The sequence below is a fragment of the Chanodichthys erythropterus genome, chromosome 12 (assembly GCF_024489055.1).
Source record: "Chanodichthys erythropterus isolate Z2021 chromosome 12, ASM2448905v1, whole genome shotgun sequence".
Lineage (NCBI taxonomy): Eukaryota > Metazoa > Chordata > Actinopteri > Cypriniformes > Xenocyprididae > Chanodichthys > Chanodichthys erythropterus.
Genome location: NC_090232.1, coordinates 19,844,448 through 19,857,606, shown reverse-complemented (window position 1 = coordinate 19,857,606; position 13,159 = coordinate 19,844,448). Strand labels below are relative to the sequence as shown.

At 50.5% G+C, this 13,159-nt stretch overlaps 25 non-coding genes across 25 annotated transcripts; 18 read left to right on the top strand and 7 right to left on the bottom strand.

Annotated features, from left to right (window-relative positions):
• The first annotated feature begins 158 nt into the window (after window positions 1-158).
• Window positions 159-230, top strand: trnap-cgg (transfer RNA proline (anticodon CGG)). The gene has a single exon. It is a non-coding gene; the product is annotated as a tRNA-Pro (tRNA).
• A 355-nt stretch (window positions 231-585) lies between these two features.
• Window positions 586-658, bottom strand: trnar-ccg (transfer RNA arginine (anticodon CCG)). Its single transcript has one exon. It is a non-coding gene; the product is annotated as a tRNA-Arg (tRNA).
• Window positions 659-1,984: 1,326 nt separating this feature from the next.
• Window positions 1,985-2,056, top strand: trnap-cgg (transfer RNA proline (anticodon CGG)). The gene has a single exon. It is a non-coding gene; the product is annotated as a tRNA-Pro (tRNA).
• A 355-nt stretch (window positions 2,057-2,411) lies between these two features.
• Window positions 2,412-2,484, bottom strand: trnar-ccg (transfer RNA arginine (anticodon CCG)). The gene has a single exon. It is a non-coding gene; the product is annotated as a tRNA-Arg (tRNA).
• A 1,326-nt stretch (window positions 2,485-3,810) lies between these two features.
• Window positions 3,811-3,882, top strand: trnap-cgg (transfer RNA proline (anticodon CGG)). The gene has a single exon. It is a non-coding gene; the product is annotated as a tRNA-Pro (tRNA).
• Window positions 3,883-4,237: 355 nt separating this feature from the next.
• Window positions 4,238-4,310, bottom strand: trnar-ccg (transfer RNA arginine (anticodon CCG)). Its single transcript has one exon. It is a non-coding gene; the product is annotated as a tRNA-Arg (tRNA).
• A 159-nt stretch (window positions 4,311-4,469) lies between these two features.
• trnap-ugg (transfer RNA proline (anticodon UGG)) lies at window positions 4,470-4,541 on the top strand. The gene has a single exon. It is a non-coding gene; the product is annotated as a tRNA-Pro (tRNA).
• A 765-nt stretch (window positions 4,542-5,306) lies between these two features.
• trnap-ugg (transfer RNA proline (anticodon UGG)) lies at window positions 5,307-5,378 on the top strand. The gene has a single exon. It is a non-coding gene; the product is annotated as a tRNA-Pro (tRNA).
• A 258-nt stretch (window positions 5,379-5,636) lies between these two features.
• On the top strand, window positions 5,637-5,708 carry trnap-cgg (transfer RNA proline (anticodon CGG)). The gene has a single exon. It is a non-coding gene; the product is annotated as a tRNA-Pro (tRNA).
• Window positions 5,709-6,063: 355 nt separating this feature from the next.
• Window positions 6,064-6,136, bottom strand: trnar-ccg (transfer RNA arginine (anticodon CCG)). Its single transcript has one exon. It is a non-coding gene; the product is annotated as a tRNA-Arg (tRNA).
• A 159-nt stretch (window positions 6,137-6,295) lies between these two features.
• Window positions 6,296-6,367, top strand: trnap-ugg (transfer RNA proline (anticodon UGG)). The gene has a single exon. It is a non-coding gene; the product is annotated as a tRNA-Pro (tRNA).
• Window positions 6,368-7,132: 765 nt separating this feature from the next.
• On the top strand, window positions 7,133-7,204 carry trnap-ugg (transfer RNA proline (anticodon UGG)). Its single transcript has one exon. It is a non-coding gene; the product is annotated as a tRNA-Pro (tRNA).
• Window positions 7,205-7,462: 258 nt separating this feature from the next.
• Window positions 7,463-7,534, top strand: trnap-cgg (transfer RNA proline (anticodon CGG)). Its single transcript has one exon. It is a non-coding gene; the product is annotated as a tRNA-Pro (tRNA).
• Window positions 7,535-7,888: 354 nt separating this feature from the next.
• Window positions 7,889-7,961, bottom strand: trnar-ccg (transfer RNA arginine (anticodon CCG)). Its single transcript has one exon. It is a non-coding gene; the product is annotated as a tRNA-Arg (tRNA).
• A 159-nt stretch (window positions 7,962-8,120) lies between these two features.
• Window positions 8,121-8,192, top strand: trnap-ugg (transfer RNA proline (anticodon UGG)). The gene has a single exon. It is a non-coding gene; the product is annotated as a tRNA-Pro (tRNA).
• Window positions 8,193-8,957: 765 nt separating this feature from the next.
• On the top strand, window positions 8,958-9,029 carry trnap-ugg (transfer RNA proline (anticodon UGG)). The gene has a single exon. It is a non-coding gene; the product is annotated as a tRNA-Pro (tRNA).
• A 258-nt stretch (window positions 9,030-9,287) lies between these two features.
• Window positions 9,288-9,359, top strand: trnap-cgg (transfer RNA proline (anticodon CGG)). Its single transcript has one exon. It is a non-coding gene; the product is annotated as a tRNA-Pro (tRNA).
• A 355-nt stretch (window positions 9,360-9,714) lies between these two features.
• Window positions 9,715-9,787, bottom strand: trnar-ccg (transfer RNA arginine (anticodon CCG)). Its single transcript has one exon. It is a non-coding gene; the product is annotated as a tRNA-Arg (tRNA).
• Window positions 9,788-9,946: 159 nt separating this feature from the next.
• Window positions 9,947-10,018, top strand: trnap-ugg (transfer RNA proline (anticodon UGG)). Its single transcript has one exon. It is a non-coding gene; the product is annotated as a tRNA-Pro (tRNA).
• Window positions 10,019-10,783: 765 nt separating this feature from the next.
• trnap-ugg (transfer RNA proline (anticodon UGG)) lies at window positions 10,784-10,855 on the top strand. The gene has a single exon. It is a non-coding gene; the product is annotated as a tRNA-Pro (tRNA).
• Window positions 10,856-11,113: 258 nt separating this feature from the next.
• trnap-cgg (transfer RNA proline (anticodon CGG)) lies at window positions 11,114-11,185 on the top strand. The gene has a single exon. It is a non-coding gene; the product is annotated as a tRNA-Pro (tRNA).
• A 354-nt stretch (window positions 11,186-11,539) lies between these two features.
• On the bottom strand, window positions 11,540-11,612 carry trnar-ccg (transfer RNA arginine (anticodon CCG)). Its single transcript has one exon. It is a non-coding gene; the product is annotated as a tRNA-Arg (tRNA).
• A 159-nt stretch (window positions 11,613-11,771) lies between these two features.
• On the top strand, window positions 11,772-11,843 carry trnap-ugg (transfer RNA proline (anticodon UGG)). The gene has a single exon. It is a non-coding gene; the product is annotated as a tRNA-Pro (tRNA).
• A 765-nt stretch (window positions 11,844-12,608) lies between these two features.
• trnap-ugg (transfer RNA proline (anticodon UGG)) lies at window positions 12,609-12,680 on the top strand. Its single transcript has one exon. It is a non-coding gene; the product is annotated as a tRNA-Pro (tRNA).
• Window positions 12,681-12,938: 258 nt separating this feature from the next.
• Window positions 12,939-13,010, top strand: trnap-cgg (transfer RNA proline (anticodon CGG)). The gene has a single exon. It is a non-coding gene; the product is annotated as a tRNA-Pro (tRNA).
• Window positions 13,011-13,159: the final 149 nt, after the last annotated feature.

Below are 13,159 nucleotides of genomic sequence, written 5' to 3'. Positions count from 1 at the left end.
CCAGATGACAAGCGTCATTTCCTCGGACAGACCCTACTCAGAGGGGCAGCCCGCCAACAAACGCATTCTATTAGAACTAGCGCCTGCGCCTTTCTTTTAGCGGCCAGCATTCTATGACTCTACAAGTGTACACATGTAGCCTAAGCATTCAGCGGTCAGGCTCGTTGGTCTAGGGGTATGATTCTCGCTTCGGGTGCGAGAGGTCCCGGGTTCAAATCCCGGACGAGCCCTCTCGCCTTTAGTATGAGTGCCGGGGTTTTCTTGCACTTTTTTCGATTGCTGCTTTTCTTTATCAACCACTTCATACCAGGCCATTTACTGCAACCCACGTGGTACTTGACGTCACGTTCTCCAGCGTCCTCTTGCACACAGTGCTTTGTGTAATTTCAGCCTGAAAGGGCACATGCACAGGCGGGCCAGATTGATTCACTGACAGTCTGGTGCTCGCAAAAGCTGCCACAGCTATCAGAAGTTTGTCAGTTCTGTGCTAATTCAGGTCTTGCGGTCATCAAGGCTATAGCGTTGCTCTGAACAAATCATCCCGGAATTTCTCGCACAGCCAACTTAAAGGTAGCCCATCAAAGACGACCCAGGTGGGACTTGAACCCACAATCCCCAGCTCCGGAGGCTGATGCCTTATCCATTAGGCCACTGGGCCTTGTCTGGCGAGCTTGGCCTTTGATCTGTAGCATGGCTTCAAGGAGTTTCTGCCACTCAAACATCTACACTTTAGTATCTTGATGCCAGGTCACGTCCTGTCACTGAGGAGAGCTTCACTGAATTTGTGGCGCCCTCACGAAAGATCTTCCATCGACAAGGCTCGTTGGTCTAGGGGTATGATTCTCGCTTTGGGTGCGAGAGGTCCCGGGTTCAAATCCCGGACGAGCCCAGCGGTTTCAGAGTGAGCGGCAGGGGCAGCTGTTTGTCCTGGTTTTGAAATCCTTACTGCTGCCTGTGATCACCTGTTCTACTACATAGCCGAGATTCAGCCAGATGACAAGCCTCATTTCCTCGGACAGACCATGCTCAGAGCGGCAGCCCGCCCACAAACGCTTTCTATTAGAACTAGTGCCTGCCCGTTCTGTTCAAGTTCAAGGGTTTTCTGGCACTTTTTCCGATTGCTGCTTTTCTTTATCAACTACTTGACATCAGGCCATTTACTGCAACCCACGTGGTACTTGACGTCACGTTCTCGGGCATCAGAGGCTGATGCTTCGGCCAAATCGAACTTTCTGCAGGTCTGTAGATGCCGCTGTGGGATTCAAACCATTCTATATCGCTCTTCATTGAATTAACGTGGCTCTTTTGCAGAAACGCTAAGCACATATATACTTGTCGTTCTATGGAGTTTCTTTGAACAAATGGTCATTGACTTTTCGCAGCATCAGCTTGGAGCTAGCTCATCAAGCACGCCCTAGGTGGGAGGCTGATGCCTCATGGTTTCATAGTCAAGCCTTCGACATTTTGTGGAATTCTCTTTTAAATCAATCTTTCATGACACTTTCCCATCTGTTATGTGTGTCATCCTCTCTGCTTTCGTACGCGGAGCCTTCATAGTAGCGCAAAAGTAAGATGCGGCCTTTACCCATTAGGCCACTGGGCCTCCAGCACGCAGCGCTTTGTTTAATATCAGCGTGGAAGGGCACGTGCACAAGGCTCGTTGGTCTAGGGGTATGATTCTCGCTTTGGGTGCGAGAGGTCCCGGGTTCAAATCCCGGACGAGCCCAGCGTTTTCAGAGCGAGCGGCAGGGGCAGCTGTTTGTCCTGGTTTTGAAATCCTTACTGCTGCCTGTGTTCATCTAAACTATGACATAGCCGAGATTCAGCCAGATGACAAGCGTCATTTCCTCGGACAGACCCTACTCAGAGGGGCAGCCCGCCAACAAACGCATTCTATTAGAACTAGCGCCTGCGCTTTTCTTTTAGCGGCCAGCATTCTATGACTCTACAAGTGTACACATGTAGCCTAAGCATTCAGCGGTCAGGCTCGTTGGTCTAGGGGTATGATTCTCGCTTCGGGTGCGAGAGGTCCCGGGTTCAAATCCCGGACGAGCCCTCTCGCCTTTAGTATGAGTGCCGGGGTTTTCTTGCACTTTTTTCGATTGCTGCTTTTCTTTATCAACCACTTCATACCAGGCCATTTACTGCAACCCACGTGGTACTTGACGTCACGTTCTCCAGCGTCCTCTTGCACACAGTGCTTTGTGTAATTTCAGCCTGAAAGGGCACATGCACAGGCGGGCCAGATTGATTCACTGACAGTCTGGTGCTCGCAAAAGCTGCCACAGCTATCAGAAGTTTGTCAGTTCTGTGCTAATTCAGGTCTTGCGGTCATCAAGGCTATAGCGTTGCTCTGAACAAATCATCCCGGAATTTCTCGCACAGCCAACTTAAAGGTAGCCCATCAAAGACGACCCAGGTGGGACTTGAACCCACAATCCCCAGCTCCGGAGGCTGATGCCTTATCCATTAGGCCACTGGGCCTTGTCTGGCGAGCTTGGCCTTTGATCTGTAGCATGGCTTCAAGGAGTTTCTGCCACTCAAACATCTACACTTTAGTATCTTGATGCCAGGTCACGTCCTGTCACTGAGGAGAGCTTCACTGAATTTGTGGCGCCCTCACGAAAGATCTTCCATCGACAAGGCTCGTTGGTCTAGGGGTATGATTCTCGCTTTGGGTGCGAGAGGTCCCGGGTTCAAATCCCGGACGAGCCCAGCGGTTTCAGAGTGAGCGGCAGGGGCAGCTGTTTGTCCTGGTTTTGAAATCCTTACTGCTGCCTGTGATCACCTGTTCTACTACATAGCCGAGATTCAGCCAGATGACAAGCCTCATTTCCTCGGACAGACCATGCTCAGAGCGGCAGCCCGCCCACAAACGCTTTCTATTAGAACTAGTGCCTGCCCGTTCTGTTCAAGTTCAAGGGTTTTCTGGCACTTTTTCCGATTGCTGCTTTTCTTTATCAACTACTTGACATCAGGCCATTTACTGCAACCCACGTGGTACTTGACGTCACGTTCTCGGGCATCAGAGGCTGATGCTTCGGCCAAATCGAACTTTCTGCAGGTCTGTAGATGCCGCTGTGGGATTCAAACCATTCTATATCGCTCTTCATTGAATTAACGTGGCTCTTTTGCAGAAACGCTAAGCACATATATACTTGTCGTTCTATGGAGTTTCTTTGAACAAATGGTCATTGACTTTTCGCAGCATCAGCTTGGAGCTAGCTCATCAAGCACGCCCTAGGTGGGAGGCTGATGCCTCATGGTTTCATAGTCAAGCCTTCGACATTTTGTGGAATTCTCTTTTAAATCAATCTTTCATGACACTTTCCCATCTGTTATGTGTGTCATCCTCTCTGCTTTCGTACGCGGAGCCTTCATAGTAGCGCAAAAGTAAGATGCGGCCTTTACCCATTAGGCCACTGGGCCTCCAGCACGCAGCGCTTTGTTTAATATCAGCGTGGAAGGGCACGTGCACAAGGCTCGTTGGTCTAGGGGTATGATTCTCGCTTTGGGTGCGAGAGGTCCCGGGTTCAAATCCCGGACGAGCCCAGCGATTTCAGAGCGAGCGGCAGGGGCAGCTGTTTGTCCTGGTTTTGAAATCCTTACTGCTGCCTGTGTTCATCTAAACTATGACATAGCCGAGATTCAGCCAGATGACAAGCGTCATTTCCTCGGACAGACCCTACTCAGAGGGGCAGCCCGCCAACAAACGCATTCTATTAGAACTAGCGCCTGCGCCTTTCTTTTAGCGGCCAGCATTCTATGACTCTACAAGTGTACACATGTAGCCTAAGCATTCAGCGGTCAGGCTCGTTGGTCTAGGGGTATGATTCTCGCTTCGGGTGCGAGAGGTCCCGGGTTCAAATCCCGGACGAGCCCTCTCGCCTTTAGTATGAGTGCCGGGGTTTTCTTGCACTTTTTTCGATTGCTGCTTTTCTTTATCAACCACTTCATACCAGGCCATTTACTGCAACCCACGTGGTACTTGACGTCACGTTCTCCAGCGTCCTCTTGCACACAGTGCTTTGTGTAATTTCAGCCTGAAAGGGCACATGCACAGGCGGGCCAGATTGATTCACTGACAGTCTGGTGCTCGCAAAAGCTGCCACAGCTATCAGAAGTTTGTCAGTTCTGTGCTAATTCAGGTCTTGCGGTCATCAAGGCTATAGCGTTGCTCTGAACAAATCATCCCGGAATTTCTCGCACAGCCAACTTAAAGGTAGCCCATCAAAGACGACCCAGGTGGGACTTGAACCCACAATCCCCAGCTCCGGAGGCTGATGCCTTATCCATTAGGCCACTGGGCCTTGTCTGGCGAGCTTGGCCTTTGATCTGTAGCATGGCTTCAAGGAGTTTCTGCCACTCAAACATCTACACTTTAGTATCTTGATGCCAGGTCACGTCCTGTCACTGAGGAGAGCTTCACTGAATTTGTGGCGCCCTCACGAAAGATCTTCCATCGACAAGGCTCGTTGGTCTAGGGGTATGATTCTCGCTTTGGGTGCGAGAGGTCCCGGGTTCAAATCCCGGACGAGCCCAGCGGTTTCAGAGTGAGCGGCAGGGGCAGCTGTTTGTCCTGGTTTTGAAATCCTTACTGCTGCCTGTGATCACCTGTTCTACTACATAGCCGAGATTCAGCCAGATGACAAGCCTCATTTCCTCGGACAGACCATGCTCAGAGCGGCAGCCCGCCCACAAACGCTTTCTATTAGAACTAGTGCCTGCCCGTTCTGTTCAAGTTCAAGGGTTTTCTGGCACTTTTTCCGATTGCTGCTTTTCTTTATCAACTACTTGACATCAGGCCATTTACTGCAACCCACGTGGTACTTGACGTCACGTTCTCGGGCATCAGAGGCTGATGCTTCGGCCAAATCGAACTTTCTGCAGGTCTGTAGATGCCGCTGTGGGATTCAAACCATTCTATATCGCTCTTCATTGAATTAACGTGGCTCTTTTGCAGAAACGCTAAGCACATATATACTTGTCGTTCTATGGAGTTTCTTTGAACAAATGGTCATTGACTTTTCGCAGCATCAGCTTGGAGCTAGCTCATCAAGCACGCCCTAGGTGGGAGGCTGATGCCTCATGGTTTCATAGTCAAGCCTTCGACATTTTGTGGAATTCTCTTTTAAATCAATCTTTCATGACACTTTCCCATCTGTTATGTGTGTCATCCTCTCTGCTTTCGTACGCGGAGCCTTCATAGTAGCGCAAAAGTAAGATGCGGCCTTTACCCATTAGGCCACTGGGCCTCCAGCACGCAGCGCTTTGTTTAATATCAGCGTGGAAGGGCACGTGCACAAGGCTCGTTGGTCTAGGGGTATGATTCTCGCTTTGGGTGCGAGAGGTCCCGGGTTCAAATCCCGGACGAGCCCAGCGTTTTCAGAGCGAGCGGCAGGGGCAGCTGTTTGTCCTGGTTTTGAAATCCTTACTGCTGCCTGTGTTCATCTAAACTATGACATAGCCGAGATTCAGCCAGATGACAAGCGTCATTTCCTCGGACAGACCCTACTCAGAGGGGCAGCCCGCCAACAAACGCATTCTATTAGAACTAGCGCCTGCGCCTTTCTTTTAGCGGCCAGCATTCTATGACTCTACAAGTGTACACATGTAGCCTAAGCATTCAGCGGTCAGGCTCGTTGGTCTAGGGGTATGATTCTCGCTTCGGGTGCGAGAGGTCCCGGGTTCAAATCCCGGACGAGCCCTCTCGCCTTTAGTATGAGTGCCGGGGTTTTCTTGCACTTTTTTCGATTGCTGCTTTTCTTTATCAACCACTTCATACCAGGCCATTTACTGCAACCCACGTGGTACTTGACGTCACGTTCTCCAGCGTCCTCTTGCACACAGTGCTTTGTGTAATTTCAGCCTGAAAGGGCACATGCACAGGCGGGCCAGATTGATTCACTGACAGTCTGGTGCTCGCAAAAGCTGCCACAGCTATCAGAAGTTTGTCAGTTCTGTGCTAATTCTGGTCTTGCGGTCATCAAGGCTATAGCGTTGCTCTGAACAAATCATCCCGGAATTTCTCGCACAGCCAACTTAAAGGTAGCCCATCAAAGACGACCCAGGTGGGACTTGAACCCACAATCCCCAGCTCCGGAGGCTGATGCCTTATCCATTAGGCCACTGGGCCTTGTCTGGCGAGCTTGGCCTTTGATCTGTAGCATGGCTTCAAGGAGTTTCTGCCACTCAAACATCTACACTTTAGTATCTTGATGCCAGGTCACGTCCTGTCACTGAGGAGAGCTTCACTGAATTTGTGGCGCCCTCACGAAAGATCTTCCATCGACAAGGCTCGTTGGTCTAGGGGTATGATTCTCGCTTTGGGTGCGAGAGGTCCCGGGTTCAAATCCCGGACGAGCCCAGCGGTTTCAGAGTGAGCGGCAGGGGCAGCTGTTTGTCCTGGTTTTGAAATCCTTACTGCTGCCTGTGATCACCTGTTCTACTACATAGCCGAGATTCAGCCAGATGACAAGCCTCATTTCCTCGGACAGACCATGCTCAGAGCGGCAGCCCGCCCACAAACGCTTTCTATTAGAACTAGTGCCTGCCCGTTCTGTTCAAGTTCAAGGGTTTTCTGGCACTTTTTCCGATTGCTGCTTTTCTTTATCAACTACTTGACATCAGGCCATTTACTGCAACCCACGTGGTACTTGACGTCACGTTCTCGGGCATCAGAGGCTGATGCTTCGGCCAAATCGAACTTTCTGCAGGTCTGTAGATGCCGCTGTGGGATTCAAACCATTCTATATCGCTCTTCATTGAATTAACGTGGCTCTTTTGCAGAAACGCTAAGCACATATATACTTGTCGTTCTATGGAGTTTCTTTGAACAAATGGTCATTGACTTTTTGCAGCATCAGCTTGGAGCTAGCTCATCAAGCACGCCCTAGGTGGGAGGCTGATGCCTCATGGTTTCATAGTCAAGCCTTCGACATTTTGTGGAATTCTCTTTTAAATCAATCTTTCATGACACTTTCCCATCTGTTATGTGTGTCATCCTCTCTGCTTTCGTACGCGGAGCCTTCATAGTAGCGCAAAAGTAAGATGCGGCCTTTACCCATTAGGCCACTGGGCCTCCAGCACGCAGCGCTTTGTTTAATATCAGCGTGGAAGGGCACGTGCACAAGGCTCGTTGGTCTAGGGGTATGATTCTCGCTTTGGGTGCGAGAGGTCCCGGGTTCAAATCCCGGACGAGCCCAGCGTTTTCAGAGCGAGCGGCAGGGGCAGCTGTTTGTCCTGGTTTTGAAATCCTTACTGCTGCCTGTGTTCATCTAAACTATGACATAGCCGAGATTCAGCCAGATGACAAGCGTCATTTCCTCGGACAGACCCTACTCAGAGGGGCAGCCCGCCAACAAACGCATTCTATTAGAACTAGCGCCTGCGCCTTTCTTTTAGCGGCCAGCATTCTATGACTCTACAAGTGTACACATGTAGCCTAAGCATTCAGCGGTCAGGCTCGTTGGTCTAGGGGTATGATTCTCGCTTCGGGTGCGAGAGGTCCCGGGTTCAAATCCCGGACGAGCCCTCTCGCCTTTAGTATGAGTGCCGGGGTTTTCTTGCACTTTTTCGATTGCTGCTTTTCTTTATCAACCACTTCATACCAGGCCATTTACTGCAACCCACGTGGTACTTGACGTCACGTTCTCCAGCGTCCTCTTGCACACAGTGCTTTGTGTAATTTCAGCCTGAAAGGGCACATGCACAGGCGGGCCAGATTGATTCACTGACAGTCTGGTGCTCGCAAAAGCTGCCACAGCTATCAGAAGTTTGTCAGTTCTGTGCTAATTCTGGTCTTGCGGTCATCAAGGCTATAGCGTTGCTCTGAACAAATCATCCCGGAATTTCTCGCACAGCCAACTTAAAGGTAGCCCATCAAAGACGACCCAGGTGGGACTTGAACCCACAATCCCCAGCTCCGGAGGCTGATGCCTTATCCATTAGGCCACTGGGCCTTGTCTGGCGAGCTTGGCCTTTGATCTGTAGCATGGCTTCAAGGAGTTTCTGCCACTCAAACATCTACACTTTAGTATCTTGATGCCAGGTCACGTCCTGTCACTGAGGAGAGCTTCACTGAATTTGTGGCGCCCTCACGAAAGATCTTCCATCGACAAGGCTCGTTGGTCTAGGGGTATGATTCTCGCTTTGGGTGCGAGAGGTCCCGGGTTCAAATCCCGGACGAGCCCAGCGGTTTCAGAGTGAGCGGCAGGGGCAGCTGTTTGTCCTGGTTTTGAAATCCTTACTGCTGCCTGTGATCACCTGTTCTACTACATAGCCGAGATTCAGCCAGATGACAAGCCTCATTTCCTCGGACAGACCATGCTCAGAGCGGCAGCCCGCCCACAAACGCTTTCTATTAGAACTAGTGCCTGCCCGTTCTGTTCAAGTTCAAGGGTTTTCTGGCACTTTTTCCGATTGCTGCTTTTCTTTATCAACTACTTGACATCAGGCCATTTACTGCAACCCACGTGGTACTTGACGTCACGTTCTCGGGCATCAGAGGCTGATGCTTCGGCCAAATCGAACTTTCTGCAGGTCTGTAGATGCCGCTGTGGGATTCAAACCATTCTATATCGCTCTTCATTGAATTAACGTGGCTCTTTTGCAGAAACGCTAAGCACATATATACTTGTCGTTCTATGGAGTTTCTTTGAACAAATGGTCATTGACTTTTCGCAGCATCAGCTTGGAGCTAGCTCATCAAGCACGCCCTAGGTGGGAGGCTGATGCCTCATGGTTTCATAGTCAAGCCTTCGACATTTTGTGGAATTCTCTTTTAAATCAATCTTTCATGACACTTTCCCATCTGTTATGTGTGTCATCCTCTCTGCTTTCGTACGCGGAGCCTTCATAGTAGCGCAAAAGTAAGATGCGGCCTTTACCCATTAGGCCACTGGGCCTCCAGCACGCAGCGCTTTGTTTAATATCAGCGTGGAAGGGCACGTGCACAAGGCTCGTTGGTCTAGGGGTATGATTCTCGCTTTGGGTGCGAGAGGTCCCGGGTTCAAATCCCGGACGAGCCCAGCGTTTTCAGAGCGAGCGGCAGGGGCAGCTGTTTGTCCTGGTTTTGAAATCCTTACTGCTGCCTGTGTTCATCTAAACTATGACATAGCCGAGATTCAGCCAGATGACAAGCGTCATTTCCTCGGACAGACCCTACTCAGAGGGGCAGCCCGCCAACAAACGCATTCTATTAGAACTAGCGCCTGCGCCTTTCTTTTAGCGGCCAGCATTCTATGACTCTACAAGTGTACACATGTAGCCTAAGCATTCAGCGGTCAGGCTCGTTGGTCTAGGGGTATGATTCTCGCTTCGGGTGCGAGAGGTCCCGGGTTCAAATCCCGGACGAGCCCTCTCGCCTTTAGTATGAGTGCCGGGGTTTTCTTGCACTTTTTTCGATTGCTGCTTTTCTTTATCAACCACTTCATACCAGGCCATTTACTGCAACCCACGTGGTACTTGACGTCACGTTCTCCAGCGTCCTCTTGCACACAGTGCTTTGTGTAATTTCAGCCTGAAAGGGCACATGCACAGGCGGGCCAGATTGATTCACTGACAGTCTGGTGCTCGCAAAAGCTGCCACAGCTATCAGAAGTTTGTCAGTTCTGTGCTAATTCTGGTCTTGCGGTCATCAAGGCTATAGCGTTGCTCTGAACAAATCATCCCGGAATTTCTCGCACAGCCAACTTAAAGGTAGCCCATCAAAGACGACCCAGGTGGGACTTGAACCCACAATCCCCAGCTCCGGAGGCTGATGCCTTATCCATTAGGCCACTGGGCCTTGTCTGGCGAGCTTGGCCTTTGATCTGTAGCATGGCTTCAAGGAGTTTCTGCCACTCAAACATCTACACTTTAGTATCTTGATGCCAGGTCACGTCCTGTCACTGAGGAGAGCTTCACTGAATTTGTGGCGCCCTCACGAAAGATCTTCCATCGACAAGGCTCGTTGGTCTAGGGGTATGATTCTCGCTTTGGGTGCGAGAGGTCCCGGGTTCAAATCCCGGACGAGCCCAGCGGTTTCAGAGTGAGCGGCAGGGGCAGCTGTTTGTCCTGGTTTTGAAATCCTTACTGCTGCCTGTGATCACCTGTTCTACTACATAGCCGAGATTCAGCCAGATGACAAGCCTCATTTCCTCGGACAGACCATGCTCAGAGCGGCAGCCCGCCCACAAACGCTTTCTATTAGAACTAGTGCCTGCCCGTTCTGTTCAAGTTCAAGGGTTTTCTGGCACTTTTTCCGATTGCTGCTTTTCTTTATCAACTACTTGACATCAGGCCATTTACTGCAACCCACGTGGTACTTGACGTCACGTTCTCGGGCATCAGAGGCTGATGCTTCGGCCAAATCGAACTTTCTGCAGGTCTGTAGATGCCGCTGTGGGATTCAAACCATTCTATATCGCTCTTCATTGAATTAACGTGGCTCTTTTGCAGAAACGCTAAGCACATATATACTTGTCGTTCTATGGAGTTTCTTTGAACAAATGGTCATTGACTTTTCGCAGCATCAGCTTGGAGCTAGCTCATCAAGCACGCCCTAGGTGGGAGGCTGATGCCTCATGGTTTCATAGTCAAGCCTTCGACATTTTGTGGAATTCTCTTTTAAATCAATCTTTCATGACACTTTCCCATCTGTTATGTGTGTCATCCTCTCTGCTTTCGTACGCGGAGCCTTCATAGTAGCGCAAAAGTAAGATGCGGCCTTTACCCATTAGGCCACTGGGCCTCCAGCACGCAGCGCTTTGTTTAATATCAGCGTGGAAGGGCACGTGCACAAGGCTCGTTGGTCTAGGGGTATGATTCTCGCTTTGGGTGCGAGAGGTCCCGGGTTCAAATCCCGGACGAGCCCAGCGATTTCAGAGCGAGCGGCAGGGGCAGCTGTTTGTCCTGGTTTTGAAATCCTTACTGCTGCCTGTGTTCATCTAAACTATGACATAGCCGAGATTCAGCCAGATGACAAGCGTCATTTCCTCGGACAGACCCTACTCAGAGGGGCAGCCCGCCAACAAACGCATTCTATTAGAACTAGCGCCTGCGCCTTTCTTTTAGCGGCCAGCATTCTATGACTCTACAAGTGTACACATGTAGCCTAAGCATTCAGCGGTCAGGCTCGTTGGTCTAGGGGTATGATTCTCGCTTCGGGTGCGAGAGGTCCCGGGTTCAAATCCCGGACGAGCCCTCTCGCCTTTAGTATGAGTGCCGGGGTTTTCTTGCACTTTTTCGATTGCTGCTTTTCTTTATCAACCACTTCATACCAGGCCATTTACTGCAACCCACGTGGTACTTGACGTCACGTTCTCCAGCGTCCTCTTGCACACAGTGCTTTGTGTAATTTCAGCCTGAAAGGGCACATGCACAGGCGGGCCAGATTGATTCACTGACAGTCTGGTGCTCGCAAAAGCTGCCACAGCTATCAGAAGTTTGTCAGTTCTGTGCTAATTCTGGTCTTGCGGTCATCAAGGCTATAGCGTTGCTCTGAACAAATCATCCCGGAATTTCTCGCACAGCCAACTTAAAGGTAGCCCATCAAAGACGACCCAGGTGGGACTTGAACCCACAATCCCCAGCTCCGGAGGCTGATGCCTTATCCATTAGGCCACTGGGCCTTGTCTGGCGAGCTTGGCCTTTGATCTGTAGCATGGCTTCAAGGAGTTTCTGCCACTCAAACATCTACACTTTAGTATCTTGATGCCAGGTCACGTCCTGTCACTGAGGAGAGCTTCACTGAATTTGTGGCGCCCTCACGAAAGATCTTCCATCGACAAGGCTCGTTGGTCTAGGGGTATGATTCTCGCTTTGGGTGCGAGAGGTCCCGGGTTCAAATCCCGGACGAGCCCAGCGGTTTCAGAGTGAGCGGCAGGGGCAGCTGTTTGTCCTGGTTTTGAAATCCTTACTGCTGCCTGTGATCACCTGTTCTACTACATAGCCGAGATTCAGCCAGATGACAAGCCTCATTTCCTCGGACAGACCATGCTCAGAGCGGCAGCCCGCCCACAAACGCTTTCTATTAGAACTAGTGCCTGCCCGTTCTGTTCAAGTTCAAGGGTTTTCTGGCACTTTTTCCGATTGCTGCTTTTCTTTATCAACTACTTGACATCAGGCCATTTACTGCAACCCACGTGGTACTTGACGTCACGTTCTCGGGCATCAGAGGCTGATGCTTCGGCCAAATCGAACTTTCTGCAGGTCTGTAGATGCCGCTGTGGGATTCAAACCATTCTATATCGCTCTTCATTGAATTAACGTGGCTCTTTTGCAGAAACGCTAAGCACATATATACTTGTCGTTCTATGGAGTTTCTTTGAACAAATGGTCATTGACTTTTCGCAGCATCAGCTTGGAGCTAGCTCATCAAGCACGCCCTAGGTGGGAGGCTGATGCCTCATGGTTTCATAGTCAAGCCTTCGACATTTTGTGGAATTCTCTTTTAAATCAATCTTTCATGACACTTTCCCATCTGTTATGTGTGTCATCCTCTCTGCTTTCGTACGCGGAGCCTTCATAGTAGCGCAAAAGTAAGATGCGGCCTTTACCCATTAGGCCACTGGGCCTCCAGCACGCAGCGCTTTGTTTAATATCAGCGTGGAAGGGCACGTGCACAAGGCTCGTTGGTCTAGGGGTATGATTCTCGCTTTGGGTGCGAGAGGTCCCGGGTTCAAATCCCGGACGAGCCCAGCGATTTCAGAGCGAGCGGCAGGGGCAGCTGTTTGTCCTGGTTTTGAAATCCTTACTGCTGCCTGTGTTCATCTAAACTATGACATAGCCGAGATTCAGCCAGATGACAAGCGTCATTTCCTCGGACAGACCCTACTCAGAGGGGCAGCCCGCCAACAAACGCATTCTATTAGAACTAGCGCCTGCGCCTTTCTTTTAGCGGCCAGCATTCTATGACTCTACAAGTGTACACATGTAGCCTAAGCATTCAGCGGTCAGGCTCGTTGGTCTAGGGGTATGATTCTCGCTTCGGGTGCGAGAGGTCCCGGGTTCAAATCCCGGACGAGCCCTCTCGCCTTTAGTATGAGTGCCGGGGTTTTCTTGCACTTTTTTCGATTGCTGCTTTTCTTTATCAACCACTTCATACCAGGCCATTTACTGCAACCCACGTGGTACTTGACGTCACGTTCTCCAGCGTCCTCTTGCACACAGTGCTTTG